At 40.1% G+C, this 12,942-nt stretch overlaps 32 non-coding genes across 32 annotated transcripts in view; 20 read left to right on the forward strand and 12 right to left on the reverse strand.

Moving 5' to 3' along the window:
• trnaw-cca (transfer RNA tryptophan (anticodon CCA)) overlaps positions 1–15 on the forward strand; it is a 72-nt gene extending 57 nt beyond the window's left edge. Inside the window, exon 1 of the tRNA in view lies at positions 1–15. This exon is cut by the window's left edge and continues 57 nt beyond it. This is a non-coding gene — a tRNA (tRNA-Trp).
• A 221-nt stretch (positions 16–236) lies between these two features.
• On the reverse strand, positions 237–323 carry trnay-gua (transfer RNA tyrosine (anticodon GUA)). Its single transcript is given in 2 exon segments — positions 237–272; positions 287–323. It is a non-coding gene; the product is annotated as a tRNA-Tyr (tRNA).
• A 296-nt stretch (positions 324–619) lies between these two features.
• trnaw-cca (transfer RNA tryptophan (anticodon CCA)) lies at positions 620–691 on the forward strand. The gene has a single exon. It is a non-coding gene; the product is annotated as a tRNA-Trp (tRNA).
• A 221-nt stretch (positions 692–912) lies between these two features.
• On the reverse strand, positions 913–999 carry trnay-gua (transfer RNA tyrosine (anticodon GUA)). The gene is given in 2 exon segments: positions 913–948; positions 963–999. It is a non-coding gene; the product is annotated as a tRNA-Tyr (tRNA).
• A 297-nt stretch (positions 1,000–1,296) lies between these two features.
• trnaw-cca (transfer RNA tryptophan (anticodon CCA)) lies at positions 1,297–1,368 on the forward strand. Its single transcript has one exon. It is a non-coding gene; the product is annotated as a tRNA-Trp (tRNA).
• Positions 1,369–1,589: 221 nt separating this feature from the next.
• trnay-gua (transfer RNA tyrosine (anticodon GUA)) lies at positions 1,590–1,676 on the reverse strand. Its single transcript is given in 2 exon segments — positions 1,590–1,625; positions 1,640–1,676. It is a non-coding gene; the product is annotated as a tRNA-Tyr (tRNA).
• Positions 1,677–1,972: 296 nt separating this feature from the next.
• trnaw-cca (transfer RNA tryptophan (anticodon CCA)) lies at positions 1,973–2,044 on the forward strand. The gene has a single exon. It is a non-coding gene; the product is annotated as a tRNA-Trp (tRNA).
• A 604-nt stretch (positions 2,045–2,648) lies between these two features.
• Positions 2,649–2,720, forward strand: trnal-caa (transfer RNA leucine (anticodon CAA)). The gene has a single exon. It is a non-coding gene; the product is annotated as a tRNA-Leu (tRNA).
• A 221-nt stretch (positions 2,721–2,941) lies between these two features.
• trnay-gua (transfer RNA tyrosine (anticodon GUA)) lies at positions 2,942–3,028 on the reverse strand. The gene is given in 2 exon segments: positions 2,942–2,977; positions 2,992–3,028. It is a non-coding gene; the product is annotated as a tRNA-Tyr (tRNA).
• A 296-nt stretch (positions 3,029–3,324) lies between these two features.
• trnaw-cca (transfer RNA tryptophan (anticodon CCA)) lies at positions 3,325–3,396 on the forward strand. The gene has a single exon. It is a non-coding gene; the product is annotated as a tRNA-Trp (tRNA).
• Positions 3,397–3,980: 584 nt separating this feature from the next.
• trnaw-cca (transfer RNA tryptophan (anticodon CCA)) lies at positions 3,981–4,052 on the forward strand. Its single transcript has one exon. It is a non-coding gene; the product is annotated as a tRNA-Trp (tRNA).
• A 221-nt stretch (positions 4,053–4,273) lies between these two features.
• trnay-gua (transfer RNA tyrosine (anticodon GUA)) lies at positions 4,274–4,360 on the reverse strand. The gene is given in 2 exon segments: positions 4,274–4,309; positions 4,324–4,360. It is a non-coding gene; the product is annotated as a tRNA-Tyr (tRNA).
• A 296-nt stretch (positions 4,361–4,656) lies between these two features.
• On the forward strand, positions 4,657–4,728 carry trnaw-cca (transfer RNA tryptophan (anticodon CCA)). Its single transcript has one exon. It is a non-coding gene; the product is annotated as a tRNA-Trp (tRNA).
• A 221-nt stretch (positions 4,729–4,949) lies between these two features.
• trnay-gua (transfer RNA tyrosine (anticodon GUA)) lies at positions 4,950–5,036 on the reverse strand. Its single transcript is given in 2 exon segments — positions 4,950–4,985; positions 5,000–5,036. It is a non-coding gene; the product is annotated as a tRNA-Tyr (tRNA).
• Positions 5,037–5,333: 297 nt separating this feature from the next.
• trnaw-cca (transfer RNA tryptophan (anticodon CCA)) lies at positions 5,334–5,405 on the forward strand. Its single transcript has one exon. It is a non-coding gene; the product is annotated as a tRNA-Trp (tRNA).
• Positions 5,406–5,626: 221 nt separating this feature from the next.
• On the reverse strand, positions 5,627–5,713 carry trnay-gua (transfer RNA tyrosine (anticodon GUA)). The gene is given in 2 exon segments: positions 5,627–5,662; positions 5,677–5,713. It is a non-coding gene; the product is annotated as a tRNA-Tyr (tRNA).
• A 296-nt stretch (positions 5,714–6,009) lies between these two features.
• trnaw-cca (transfer RNA tryptophan (anticodon CCA)) lies at positions 6,010–6,081 on the forward strand. Its single transcript has one exon. It is a non-coding gene; the product is annotated as a tRNA-Trp (tRNA).
• Positions 6,082–6,685: 604 nt separating this feature from the next.
• On the forward strand, positions 6,686–6,757 carry trnaw-cca (transfer RNA tryptophan (anticodon CCA)). Its single transcript has one exon. It is a non-coding gene; the product is annotated as a tRNA-Trp (tRNA).
• A 221-nt stretch (positions 6,758–6,978) lies between these two features.
• On the reverse strand, positions 6,979–7,065 carry trnay-gua (transfer RNA tyrosine (anticodon GUA)). Its single transcript is given in 2 exon segments — positions 6,979–7,014; positions 7,029–7,065. It is a non-coding gene; the product is annotated as a tRNA-Tyr (tRNA).
• A 296-nt stretch (positions 7,066–7,361) lies between these two features.
• On the forward strand, positions 7,362–7,433 carry trnaw-cca (transfer RNA tryptophan (anticodon CCA)). Its single transcript has one exon. It is a non-coding gene; the product is annotated as a tRNA-Trp (tRNA).
• Positions 7,434–8,017: 584 nt separating this feature from the next.
• On the forward strand, positions 8,018–8,089 carry trnaw-cca (transfer RNA tryptophan (anticodon CCA)). Its single transcript has one exon. It is a non-coding gene; the product is annotated as a tRNA-Trp (tRNA).
• Positions 8,090–8,310: 221 nt separating this feature from the next.
• trnay-gua (transfer RNA tyrosine (anticodon GUA)) lies at positions 8,311–8,397 on the reverse strand. Its single transcript is given in 2 exon segments — positions 8,311–8,346; positions 8,361–8,397. It is a non-coding gene; the product is annotated as a tRNA-Tyr (tRNA).
• Positions 8,398–8,693: 296 nt separating this feature from the next.
• Positions 8,694–8,765, forward strand: trnaw-cca (transfer RNA tryptophan (anticodon CCA)). Its single transcript has one exon. It is a non-coding gene; the product is annotated as a tRNA-Trp (tRNA).
• A 221-nt stretch (positions 8,766–8,986) lies between these two features.
• On the reverse strand, positions 8,987–9,073 carry trnay-gua (transfer RNA tyrosine (anticodon GUA)). The gene is given in 2 exon segments: positions 8,987–9,022; positions 9,037–9,073. It is a non-coding gene; the product is annotated as a tRNA-Tyr (tRNA).
• Positions 9,074–9,370: 297 nt separating this feature from the next.
• trnaw-cca (transfer RNA tryptophan (anticodon CCA)) lies at positions 9,371–9,442 on the forward strand. The gene has a single exon. It is a non-coding gene; the product is annotated as a tRNA-Trp (tRNA).
• A 221-nt stretch (positions 9,443–9,663) lies between these two features.
• Positions 9,664–9,750, reverse strand: trnay-gua (transfer RNA tyrosine (anticodon GUA)). The gene is given in 2 exon segments: positions 9,664–9,699; positions 9,714–9,750. It is a non-coding gene; the product is annotated as a tRNA-Tyr (tRNA).
• Positions 9,751–10,046: 296 nt separating this feature from the next.
• Positions 10,047–10,118, forward strand: trnaw-cca (transfer RNA tryptophan (anticodon CCA)). Its single transcript has one exon. It is a non-coding gene; the product is annotated as a tRNA-Trp (tRNA).
• Positions 10,119–10,722: 604 nt separating this feature from the next.
• On the forward strand, positions 10,723–10,794 carry trnaw-cca (transfer RNA tryptophan (anticodon CCA)). The gene has a single exon. It is a non-coding gene; the product is annotated as a tRNA-Trp (tRNA).
• A 221-nt stretch (positions 10,795–11,015) lies between these two features.
• On the reverse strand, positions 11,016–11,102 carry trnay-gua (transfer RNA tyrosine (anticodon GUA)). Its single transcript is given in 2 exon segments — positions 11,016–11,051; positions 11,066–11,102. It is a non-coding gene; the product is annotated as a tRNA-Tyr (tRNA).
• A 296-nt stretch (positions 11,103–11,398) lies between these two features.
• On the forward strand, positions 11,399–11,470 carry trnaw-cca (transfer RNA tryptophan (anticodon CCA)). The gene has a single exon. It is a non-coding gene; the product is annotated as a tRNA-Trp (tRNA).
• A 604-nt stretch (positions 11,471–12,074) lies between these two features.
• On the forward strand, positions 12,075–12,146 carry trnaw-cca (transfer RNA tryptophan (anticodon CCA)). Its single transcript has one exon. It is a non-coding gene; the product is annotated as a tRNA-Trp (tRNA).
• Positions 12,147–12,750: 604 nt separating this feature from the next.
• Positions 12,751–12,822, forward strand: trnaw-cca (transfer RNA tryptophan (anticodon CCA)). The gene has a single exon. It is a non-coding gene; the product is annotated as a tRNA-Trp (tRNA).
• The last annotated feature ends 120 nt before the right edge of the window (positions 12,823–12,942 follow it).

Genomic DNA, 12,942 nt, shown 5'->3' on the forward strand with positions numbered 1-12,942 from the left:
ATCACGTCGGGGTCAAGCCATCTCCTCTTACCATTAAAAGTATGAAGTCAAATGTTTTAATTCAGCTATGTTTTCATAATTATTGAAGCATCTAAAAAAGAAGCCTCTGATATGACAAATGCTCCTTCCACTGTGTAAAGTGTTATATTTGTATCTTGATCTATTGGCTTTTTTCAACGGGCAATACGAAATCTAAAGGAAATGTAAAAATATTTGTGTTGAGTTTAAAATCACACTCCTTCGAGCCGGAATCGAACCAGCGACCTAAGGATACCCAACAACTCATCTACAGTCCTTCGCTCTACCAGCTGAGCTATCGAAGGATGGGAAATGTGCAAGGCACCAAAACTGTCCAAGAAATTCAGAAATCCTTAACTTTTGAGGTTACTGGGAAAAATTAGGCTGCTTTTTGTGGTGAATGTTTCAAGGGCCGTACAAAGGACAACAACTCATCTACAGTCATCTGATCTACCGGCTGAGTTATCAAAGGATGGGAAAAGCTTAAGGCACCAAAAGTTGGCAAGAAATTCAGAAATCCTTACCTCTTGAGGTTATTGGGGAAAATTAGGCAGCTTTATGTGGTGGATTAGTCCAAAGGAAGCAACAATTTGACTTCGAAGACCTCGTGGCGCAACGGTAGCGCGTCTGACTCCAGTTCAGAAGGTTGCGTGTTCAAATCACGTCGGGGTCAAGCCATCTCCTCTTACCATTAAAAGTATGAAGTCAAATGTTTTAATTCAGCTATGTTTTCATAATTATTGAAGCATCTAAAAAAGAAGCCTCTGATATGACAAATGCTCCTTCCACTGTGTAAAGTGTTATATTTGTATCTTGATCTATTGGCTTTTTTCAACGGGCAATACGAAATCTAAAGGAAATGTAAAAATATTTGTGCTGAGTTTAAAATAACACTCCTTCAAGCCGGAATCGAACCAGCGACCTAAGGATACCCAACAACTCGTCTACAGTCCTCCGCTCTACCAGCTGAGCTATCGAAGGATGGGAAATGTGCAAGGCACCAAAACTTTCCAAGAAATTCAGAAATCCTTAACTTTTAAAGGTTATTGGGAAAAATTAGGCTGCTTTTTGTGATGAATGCTTCAAGGGCCGTACAAAGGACAACAACTCATCTACAGTCATCTGATCTAGCGGCTGAGTTATCAAATAATGGGAAAAGCTTAAGGCACCAAAAGTTGGCAAGAAATTCAGAAATCCTTACCTCTTGAGGTTATTGGGGAAAATTAGGCAGCTTTATGTGATAAATGAGTCCAAAGGAAGCAAAAATTTGACTTCGAAGACCTCGTGGCACAACGGTAGCGCGTCTGACTCCAGATCAGAAGGTTGCGTGTTCAAATCACGTCGGGGTCAAGCCATCTCCTCCTAGCATTAAAAGTATGAAGTCAAATGTTTTAATTCAGCTATGTTTTCATAATTATTGAAGCATCTAAAAAAGAAGCCTCTGATATGACAAATGCTCCTTCCACTGTGTAAAGTTTTATATTTGTATCTTGATCTATTGGCTTTTTTCAACGGGCAATACGAAATCTAAAGGAAATGTAAAAATATTTGTGTTGAGTTTAAAATCACACTCCTTCGAGCCGGAATCGAACCAGCGACCTAAGGATACCCAACAACTCATCTACAGTCCTTCGCTCTACCAGCTGAGCTATCGAAGGATGGGAAATGTGCAAGGCACCAAAACTGTCCAAGAAATTCAGAAATCCTTAACTTTTGAGGTTATTGGGAAAAATTAGGCTGCTTTTTGTGGTGAATGCTTCAAGAGCCGTACAAAGGACAACAACTCATCTACAGTCATCTGATCTACCGGCTGAGTTATCAAAGGATGGGAAAAGCTTAAGGCACCAAAAGTTGGCAAGAAATTCAGAAATCCTTACCTCTTTAGGTTATTGGGGAAAATTAGGCAGCTTTATGTGGTGGATTAGTCCAAAGGATGCAACAACTTGACTTCGAAGACCTCGTGGCGCAATGGTAGCGTGTCTGACTCCAGATCAGAAGGTTGTGTGTTCAAATCATGTCGGGGTCAAGCCATCTCCTCTTTCCATTAAAAGTATGAAGTCAAATGTTTTAATTCAGCTATGTTTTCATAATTATTGAAGAGTGTAATAAAGAAGCCTCTGATATGACAAATGCTCCTTCCACTGTGTAAAGTGTTATATTTGTATCTTGATCTATTGGCTTTTTTCAACGGGCAATACGAAATCTAAAGGAAATGTAAAAATATTTGTGCTGAGTTTAAAATCACACTCCTTCGAGCCGGAATCGAACCAGCGACCTAAGGATACCCAACAACTCATCTACAGTCCTTCGCTCTACCAGCTGAGCTATCTAATGATGGGAAATGTGCAAGGCACCAAAACTTTCCAAGAAATTCAGAAATCCTTAACTTTTGAGGTTACTGGGAAAAATTAGGCTGCTTTTTGTGGTGAATGCTTCAAGAGCCGTACAAAGGACAACAACTCATCTACAGTCATCTGATCTACCGGCTGAGTTATCAAAGGATGGGAAAAGCTTAAGGCACCAAAAGTTGGCAAGAAATTCAGAAATCCTTACCTCTTGAGGTTATTGGGAAAAATTAGGCAGCTTTATGTGGTGGATTAGTCCAAAGGAAGCAACGACTTGACTTCGAAGACCTCGTGGCACAACGGTAGCGCGTCTGACTCAAGATCAGAAGGTTGCGTGTTCAAATCACGTTGGGGTCAAGCCATCTCCTCTTACCATTAAAAGTATGAAGTCAAATGTTTTAATTCAGCTATGTTTTCATAATTATTGAAGCATCTAAAAAAGAAGCCTCTGATATGACAAATGCTCCTTCCACTGTGTAAAGTTTTATATTTGTATCTTAATCTATTGGCTTTTTTCAACGGGCAATACGAAATCTAAAGGAAATGTAAAAATATTTGTGTTGAGTTTAAAATCACACTCCTTCGAGCCGGAATCGAACCAGCGACCTAAGGATACCCAACAATTCATCTACAGTCCTTCGCTCTACCAGCTGAGCTATCGAAGGATGGGAAATGTGCAAGGCACCAAAACTGTCCAAGAAATTCAGAAATCCTTAACTTTTGAGGTTATTGGGAAAAATTAGGCTGCTTTTTGTGGTGAATGCTTCAAGGGCCGTACAAAGGACAACAACTCATCTACAGTCATCTGATCTACCGGCTGAGTTATCAAAGGATGGGAAAAGCTTAAGGCACCAAAAGTTGGCAAGAAATTCAGAAATCCTTACCTCTTGAGGTTATTGGGGAAAATTAGGCAGCTTTATGTGGTGGATTAGTCCAAAGGAAGCAACAACTTGACTTCGAAGACCTCGTGGCGCAATGGTAGCGTGTCTGACTCCAGATCAGAAGGTTGCGTGTTCAAATCATGTTGGGGTCAAGCCATCTCCTCTTTCCATTAAAAGTATGAAGTCAAATGTTTTAATTCAGCTATGTTTTCATAATTATTGAAGCGTGTAATAAAGAAGCCTCTGATATGACAAATGCTCCTTCCACTGTGTAAAGTGTTATATTTGTATCTTGATCTATTGGCTCTTTTCTAGGTAATCTAAAAATAACATAGCTGAGTTTAAAATCACACTCCTTCGAGCCGGAATCGAACCAGCGACCTAAGGATACCCAACAACTCATCTACAGTCCTTCGCTCTACCAGCTGAGCTATCTAATGATGGGAAATGTGCAAGGCACCAAAACTTTCCAAGAAATTCAGAAATCCTTAACTTTTGAGGTTACTGGGAAAAATTAGGCTGCTTTTTGTGGTGAATGCTTCAAGAGCCGTACAAAGGACAACAACTCATCTACAGTCATCTGATCTACCGGCTGAGTTATCAAAGGATGGGAAAAGCTTAAGGCACCAAAAGTTGGCAAGAAATTCAGAAATCCTTACCTCTTGAGGTTATTGGGGAAAATTAGGCAGCTTTATGTGATGAATGAGTCCAAAGGAAGCAACAATTTGACTTCGAAGATCTCGTGGCACAACGGTAGCGCGTCTGACTCCAGATCAGAAGGTTGCGTGTTCAAATCACGTCGGGGTCAAGCCATCTCCTCTTACCATTAAAAGTATGAAGTCAAATGTTTTAATTCAGCTATGTTTTCATAATTATTGAAGCATCTAAAAAAGAAGCCTCTGATATGACAAATGCTCCTTCCACTGTGTAAAGTGTTATATTTGTATCTTGATCTATTGGCTTTTTTCAACGGGCAATACGAAATCTAAAGGAAATGTAAAAATATTTGTGTTGAGTTTAAAATCACACTCCTTCGAGCCGGAATCGAACCAGCGACCTAAGGATACCCAACAACTCATCTACAGTCCTTCGCTCTACCAGCTGAGCTATCGAAGGATGGGAAATGTGCAAGGCACCAAAACTGTCCAAGAAATTCAGAAATCCTTAACTTTTGAGGTTACTGGGAAAAATTAGGCTGCTTTTTGTGGTGAATGTTTCAAGGGCCGTACAAAGGACAACAACTCATCTACAGTCATCTGATCTACCGGCTGAGTTATCAAAGGATGGGAAAAGCTTAAGGCACCAAAAGTTGGCAAGAAATTCAGAAATCCTTACCTCTTGAGGTTATTGGGGAAAATTAGGCAGCTTTATGTGGTGGATTAGTCCAAAGGAAGCAACAATTTGACTTCGAAGACCTCGTGGCGCAACGGTAGCGCGTCTGACTCCAGTTCAGAAGGTTGCGTGTTCAAATCACGTCGGGGTCAAGCCATCTCCTCTTACCATTAAAAGTATGAAGTCAAATGTTTTAATTCAGCTATGTTTTCATAATTATTGAAGCATCTAAAAAAGAAGCCTCTGATATGACAAATGCTCCTTCCACTGTGTAAAGTGTTATATTTGTATCTTGATCTATTGGCTTTTTTCAACGGGCAATACGAAATCTAAAGGAAATGTAAAAATATTTGTGCTGAGTTTAAAATAACACTCCTTCAAGCCGGAATCGAACCAGCGACCTAAGGATACCCAACAACTCGTCTACAGTCCTCCGCTCTACCAGCTGAGCTATCGAAGGATGGGAAATGTGCAAGGCACCAAAACTTTCCAAGAAATTCAGAAATCCTTAACTTTTAAAGGTTATTGGGAAAAATTAGGCTGCTTTTTGTGATGAATGCTTCAAGGGCCGTACAAAGGACAACAACTCATCTACAGTCATCTGATCTAGCGGCTGAGTTATCAAATAATGGGAAAAGCTTAAGGCACCAAAAGTTGGCAAGAAATTCAGAAATCCTTACCTCTTGAGGTTATTGGGGAAAATTAGGCAGCTTTATGTGATAAATGAGTCCAAAGGAAGCAAAAATTTGACTTCGAAGACCTCGTGGCACAACGGTAGCGCGTCTGACTCCAGATCAGAAGGTTGCGTGTTCAAATCACGTCGGGGTCAAGCCATCTCCTCCTAGCATTAAAAGTATGAAGTCAAATGTTTTAATTCAGCTATGTTTTCATAATTATTGAAGCATCTAAAAAAGAAGCCTCTGATATGACAAATGCTCCTTCCACTGTGTAAAGTTTTATATTTGTATCTTGATCTATTGGCTTTTTTCAACGGGCAATACGAAATCTAAAGGAAATGTAAAAATATTTGTGTTGAGTTTAAAATCACACTCCTTCGAGCCGGAATCGAACCAGCGACCTAAGGATACCCAACAACTCATCTACAGTCCTTCGCTCTACCAGCTGAGCTATCGAAGGATGGGAAATGTGCAAGGCACCAAAACTGTCCAAGAAATTCAGAAATCCTTAACTTTTGAGGTTATTGGGAAAAATTAGGCTGCTTTTTGTGGTGAATGCTTCAAGAGCCGTACAAAGGACAACAACTCATCTACAGTCATCTGATCTACCGGCTGAGTTATCAAAGGATGGGAAAAGCTTAAGGCACCAAAAGTTGGCAAGAAATTCAGAAATCCTTACCTCTTTAGGTTATTGGGGAAAATTAGGCAGCTTTATGTGGTGGATTAGTCCAAAGGATGCAACAACTTGACTTCGAAGACCTCGTGGCGCAATGGTAGCGTGTCTGACTCCAGATCAGAAGGTTGTGTGTTCAAATCATGTCGGGGTCAAGCCATCTCCTCTTTCCATTAAAAGTATGAAGTCAAATGTTTTAATTCAGCTATGTTTTCATAATTATTGAAGAGTGTAATAAAGAAGCCTCTGATATGACAAATGCTCCTTCCACTGTGTAAAGTGTTATATTTGTATCTTGATCTATTGGCTTTTTTCAACGGGCAATACGAAATCTAAAGGAAATGTAAAAATATTTGTGCTGATTTTAAAATCACACTCCTTCGAGCCGGAATCGAACCAGCGACCTAAGGATACCCAACAACTCATCTACAGTCCTTCGCTCTACCAGCTGAGCTATCTAATGATGGGAAATGTGCAAGGCACCAAAACTTTCCAAGAAATTCAGAAATCCTTAACTTTTGAGGTTACTGGGAAAAATTAGGCTGCTTTTTGTGGTGAATGCTTCAAGAGCCGTACAAAGGACAACAACTCATCTACAGTCATCTGATCTACCGGCTGAGTTATCAAAGGATGGGAAAAGCTTAAGGCACCAAAAGTTGGCAAGAAATTCAGAAATCCTTACCTCTTGAGGTTATTGGGAAAAATTAGGCAGCTTTATGTGGTGGATTAGTCCAAAGGAAGCAACGACTTGACTTCGAAGACCTCGTGGCACAACGGTAGCGCGTCTGACTCCAGATCAGAAGGTTGCGTGTTCAAATCACGTTGGGGTCAAGCCATCTCCTCTTACCATTAAAAGTATGAAGTCAAATGTTTTAATTCAGCTATGTTTTCATAATTATTGAAGCATCTAAAAAAGAAGCCTCTGATATGACAAATGCTCCTTCCACTGTGTAAAGTTTTATATTTGTATCTTAATCTATTGGCTTTTTTCAACGGGCAATACGAAATCTAAAGGAAATGTAAAAATATTTGTGTTGAGTTTAAAATCACACTCCTTCGAGCCGGAATCGAACCAGCGACCTAAGGATACCCAACAATTCATCTACAGTCCTTCGCTCTACCAGCTGAGCTATCGAAGGATGGGAAATGTGCAAGGCACCAAAACTGTCCAAGAAATTCAGAAATCCTTAACTTTTGAGGTTATTGGGAAAAATTAGGCTGCTTTTTGTGGTGAATGCTTCAAGGGCCGTACAAAGGACAACAACTCATCTACAGTCATCTGATCTACCGGCTGAGTTATCAAAGGATGGGAAAAGCTTAAGGCACCAAAAGTTGGCAAGAAATTCAGAAATCCTTACCTCTTGAGGTTATTGGGGAAAATTAGGCAGCTTTATGTGGTGGATTAGTCCAAAGGAAGCAACAACTTGACTTCGAAGACCTCGTGGCGCAATGGTAGCGTGTCTGACTCCAGATCAGAAGGTTGCGTGTTCAAATCATGTTGGGGTCAAGCCATCTCCTCTTTCCATTAAAAGTATGAAGTCAAATGTTTTAATTCAGCTATGTTTTCATAATTATTGAAGCGTGTAATAAAGAAGCCTCTGATATGACAAATGCTCCTTCCACTGTGTAAAGTGTTATATTTGTATCTTGATCTATTGGCTCTTTTCTAGGTAATCTAAAAATAACATAGCTGAGTTTAAAATCACACTCCTTCGAGCCGGAATCGAACCAGCGACCTAAGGATACCCAACAACTCATCTACAGTCCTTCGCTCTACCAGCTGAGCTATCTAATGATGGGAAATGTGCAAGGCACCAAAACTTTCCAAGAAATTCAGAAATCCTTAACTTTTGAGGTTACTGGGAAAAATTAGGCTGCTTTTTGTGGTGAATGCTTCAAGAGCCGTACAAAGGACAACAACTCATCTACAGTCATCTGATCTACCGGCTGAGTTATCAAAGGATGGGAAAAGCTTAAGGCACCAAAAGTTGGCAAGAAATTCAGAAATCCTTACCTCTTGAGGTTATTGGGGAAAATTAGGCAGCTTTATGTGATGAATGAGTCCAAAGGAAGCAACAATTTGACTTCGAAGATCTCGTGGCACAACGGTAGCGCGTCTGACTCCAGATCAGAAGGTTGCGTGTTCAAATCACGTCGGGGTCAAGCCATCTCCTCTTACCATTAAAAGTATGAAGTCAAATGTTTTAATTCAGCTATGTTTTCATAATTATTGAAGCATCTAAAAAAGAAGCCTCTGATATGACAAATGCTCCTTCCACTGTGTAAAGTGTTATATTTGTATCTTGATCTATTGGCTTTTTTCAACGGGCAATACGAAATCTAAAGGAAATGTAAAAATATTTGTGTTGAGTTTAAAATCACACTCCTTCGAGCCGGAATCGAACCAGCGACCTAAGGATACCCAACAACTCATCTACAGTCCTTCGCTCTACCAGCTGAGCTATCGAAGGATGGGAAATGTGCAAGGCACCAAAACTGTCCAAGAAATTCAGAAATCCTTAACTTTTGAGGTTACTGGGAAAAATTAGGCTGCTTTTTGTGGTGAATGTTTCAAGGGCCGTACAAAGGACAACAACTCATCTACAGTCATCTGATCTACCGGCTGAGTTATCAAAGGATGGGAAAAGCTTAAGGCACCAAAAGTTGGCAAGAAATTCAGAAATCCTTACCTCTTGAGGTTATTGGGGAAAATTAGGCAGCTTTATGTGGTGGATTAGTCCAAAGGAAGCAACAATTTGACTTCGAAGACCTCGTGGCGCAACGGTAGCGCGTCTGACTCCAGTTCAGAAGGTTGCGTGTTCAAATCACGTCGGGGTCAAGCCATCTCCTCTTACCATTAAAAGTATGAAGTCAAATGTTTTAATTCAGCTATGTTTTCATAATTATTGAAGCATCTAAAAAAGAAGCCTCTGATATGACAAATGCTCCTTCCACTGTGTAAAGTGTTATATTTGTATCTTGATCTATTGGCTTTTTTCAACGGGCAATACGAAATCTAAAGGAAATGTAAAAATATTTGTGCTGAGTTTAAAATAACACTCCTTCAAGCCGGAATCGAACCAGCGACCTAAGGATACCCAACAACTCGTCTACAGTCCTCCGCTCTACCAGCTGAGCTATCGAAGGATGGGAAATGTGCAAGGCACCAAAACTTTCCAAGAAATTCAGAAATCCTTAACTTTTAAAGGTTATTGGGAAAAATTAGGCTGCTTTTTGTGATGAATGCTTCAAGGGCCGTACAAAGGACAACAACTCATCTACAGTCATCTGATCTAGCGGCTGAGTTATCAAATAATGGGAAAAGCTTAAGGCACCAAAAGTTGGCAAGAAATTCAGAAATCCTTACCTCTTGAGGTTATTGGGGAAAATTAGGCAGCTTTATGTGATAAATGAGTCCAAAGGAAGCAAAAATTTGACTTCGAAGACCTCGTGGCACAACGGTAGCGCGTCTGACTCCAGATCAGAAGGTTGCGTGTTCAAATCACGTCGGGGTCAAGCCATCTCCTCCTAGCATTAAAAGTATGAAGTCAAATGTTTTAATTCAGCTATGTTTTCATAATTATTGAAGCATCTAAAAAAGAAGCCTCTGATATGACAAATGCTCCTTCCACTGTGTAAAGTTTTATATTTGTATCTTGATCTATTGGCTTTTTTCAACGGGCAATACGAAATCTAAAGGAAATGTAAAAATATTTGTGTTGAGTTTAAAATCACACTCCTTCGAGCCGGAATCGAACCAGCGACCTAAGGATACCCAACAACTCATCTACAGTCCTTCGCTCTACCAGCTGAGCTATCGAAGGATGGGAAATGTGCAAGGCACCAAAACTGTCCAAGAAATTCAGAAATCCTTAACTTTTGAGGTTATTGGGAAAAATTAGGCTGCTTTTTGTGGTGAATGCTTCAAGAGCCGTACAAAGGACAACAACTCATCTACAGTCATCTGATCTACCGGCTGAGTTATCAAAGGATGGGAAAAGCTTAAGGCACCAAAAGTTGGCAAGAAATTCAGAAATCCTTACCTCTTTAGGTTATTGGGGAAAATTAGGCAGCTTTATGTGGTGGATTAGTCCAAAGGATGCAACAACTTGACTTCGAAGACCTCGTGGCGCAATGGTAGCGTGTCTGACTCCAGATCAGAAGGTTGTGTGTTCAAATCATGTCGGGGTCAAGCCATCTCCTCTTTCCATTAAAAGTATGAAGTCAAATGTTTTAATTCAGCTATGTTTTCATAATTATTGAAGAGTGTAATAAAGAAGCCTCTGATATGACAAATGCTCCTTCCACTGTGTAAAGTGTTATATTTGTATCTTGATCTATTGGCTTTTTTCAACGGGCAATACGAAATCTAAAGGAAATGTAAAAATATTTGTGCTGAGTTTAAAATCACACTCCTTCGAGCCGGAATCGAACCAGCGACCTAAGGATACCCAACAACTCATCTACAGTCCTTCGCTCTACCAGCTGAGCTATCTAATGATGGGAAATGTGCAAGGCACCAAAACTTTCCAAGAAATTCAGAAATCCTTAACTTTTGAGGTTACTGGGAAAAATTAGGCTGCTTTTTGTGGTGAATGCTTCAAGAGCCGTACAAAGGACAACAACTCATCTACAGTCATCTGATCTACCGGCTGAGTTATCAAAGGATGGGAAAAGCTTAAGGCACCAAAAGTTGGCAAGAAATTCAGAAATCCTTACCTCTTGAGGTTATTGGGAAAAATTAGGCAGCTTTATGTGGTGGATTAGTCCAAAGGAAGCAACGACTTGACTTCGAAGACCTCGTGGCACAACGGTAGCGCGTCTGACTCCAGATCAGAAGGTTGCGTGTTCAAATCACGTTGGGGTCAAGCCATCTCCTCTTACCATTAAAAGTATGAAGTCAAATGTTTTAATTCAGCTATGTTTTCATAATTATTGAAGCATCTAAAAAAGAAGCCTCTGATATGACAAATGCTCCTTCCACTGTGTAAAGTTTTATATTTGTATCTTAATCTATTGGCTTTTTTCAACGGGCAATACGAAATCTAAAGGAAATGTAAAAATATTTGTGTTGAGTTTAAAATCACACTCCTTCGAGCCGGAATCGAACCAGCGACCTAAGGATACCCAACAATTCATCTACAGTCCTTCGCTCTACCAGCTGAGCTATCGAAGGATGGGAAATGTGCAAGGCACCAAAACTGTCCAAGAAATTCAGAAATCCTTAACTTTTGAGGTTATTGGGAAAAATTAGGCTGCTTTTTGTGGTGAATGCTTCAAGGGCCGTACAAAGGACAACAACTCATCTACAGTCATCTGATCTACCGGCTGAGTTATCAAAGGATGGGAAAAGCTTAAGGCACCAAAAGTTGGCAAGAAATTCAGAAATCCTTACCTCTTGAGGTTATTGGGGAAAATTAGGCAGCTTTATGTGGTGGATTAGTCCAAAGGAAGCAACAACTTGACTTCGAAGACCTCGTGGCGCAATGGTAGCGTGTCTGACTCCAGATCAGAAGGTTGCGTGTTCAAATCATGTCGGGGTCAAGCCATCTCCTCTTTCCATTAAAAGTATGAAGTCAAATGTTTTAATTCAGCTATGTTTTCATAATTATTGAAGCATGTAATAAAGAAGCCTCTGATATGACAAATGCTCCTTCCACTGTGTAAAGTGTTATATTTGTATCTTGATCTATTGGCTCTTTTCAACGGGCAATACGAAATCTAAAGGAAATGTAAAAATATTTGTGCTGAGTTTAAAATCACACTCCTTCGAGCCGGAATCGAACCAGCGACCTAAGGATACCCAACAACTCATCTAGAGTCCTCCACTCTACCAGCTGAGCTATCTAATGATGGGAAATGTGCAGGGCACCAAAACTTTCCAAGAAATTCAGAAATCCTTAACTTTTAAAGGTTATTGGGAAAAATTAGGCTGCTTTTTGTGATGAATGCTTCAAGGGCCGTACAAAGGACAACAACTCATCTACAGTCATCTGATCTAGCGGCTGAGTTATCAAATAATGGGAAAAGCTTAAGGCACCAAAGTTGGCAAGAAATTCAGAAATCCTTACCTCTTGAGGTTATTGGGGAAAATTAGGCAGCTTTATGTGATAAATGAGTCCAAAGGAAGCAAAAATTTGACTTCGAAGACCTCGTGGCACAACAGTAGCGCGTCTGACTCCAGATCAGAAGGTTGCGTGTTCAAATCACGTCGGGGTCAAGCCATCTCCTCCTAGCATTAAAAGTATGAAGTCAAATGTTTTAATTCAGCTATGTTTTCATAATTATTGAAGCATCTAAAAAAGAAGCCTCTGATATGACAAATGCTCCTTCCACTGTGTAAAGAGTTATATTTGTATCTTGATCTATTGGCTTTTTTCAACGGGCAATACGAAATCTAAAGGAAATGTAAAAATATTTGTGCTGAGTTTAAAATCACACTCCTTCGAGCCGGAATCGAACCAGCGACCTAAGGATACCCAACAACTCATCTAGAGTCCTCCACTCTACCAGCTGAGCTATCTAATGATGGAAAATGTGCAAGGCACCAAAACTTTCCAAGAAATTCAGAAATCCTTAACTTTTGAGGTTACTGGGAAAAATTAGGCTGCTTTTTGTGGTGAATGCTTCAAGAGCCGTACAAAGGACAACAACTCATCTACAGTCATCTGATCTAGCGGCTGAGTTATCAAAGGATGGGAAAAGCTTAAGGCACCAAAAGTTGGCAAGAAATTCAGAAATCCTTACCTCTTGAGGTTATTGGGGAAAATTAGGCAGCTTTATGTGGTGGATTAGTCCAAAGGAAGCAACAACTTGACTTCGAAGACCTCGTGGCGCAACGGTAGCGCGTCTGACTCCAGATCAGAAGGTTGTGTGTTCAAATCACGTCGGGGTCAAGCCATCTCCTCTTACCATTAAAAGTATGAAGTCAAATGTTTTAATTCAGCTATGTTTTCATAATTATTGAAGCATCTAAAAAAGAAGCCTCTGATATGACAAATGCTCCTTCCACTGTG

This window comes from Carassius carassius, chromosome 23 (genome assembly GCF_963082965.1).
Source record: "Carassius carassius chromosome 23, fCarCar2.1, whole genome shotgun sequence".
In the NCBI taxonomy this organism is placed as follows: Eukaryota; Metazoa; Chordata; class Actinopteri; order Cypriniformes; family Cyprinidae; genus Carassius; species Carassius carassius.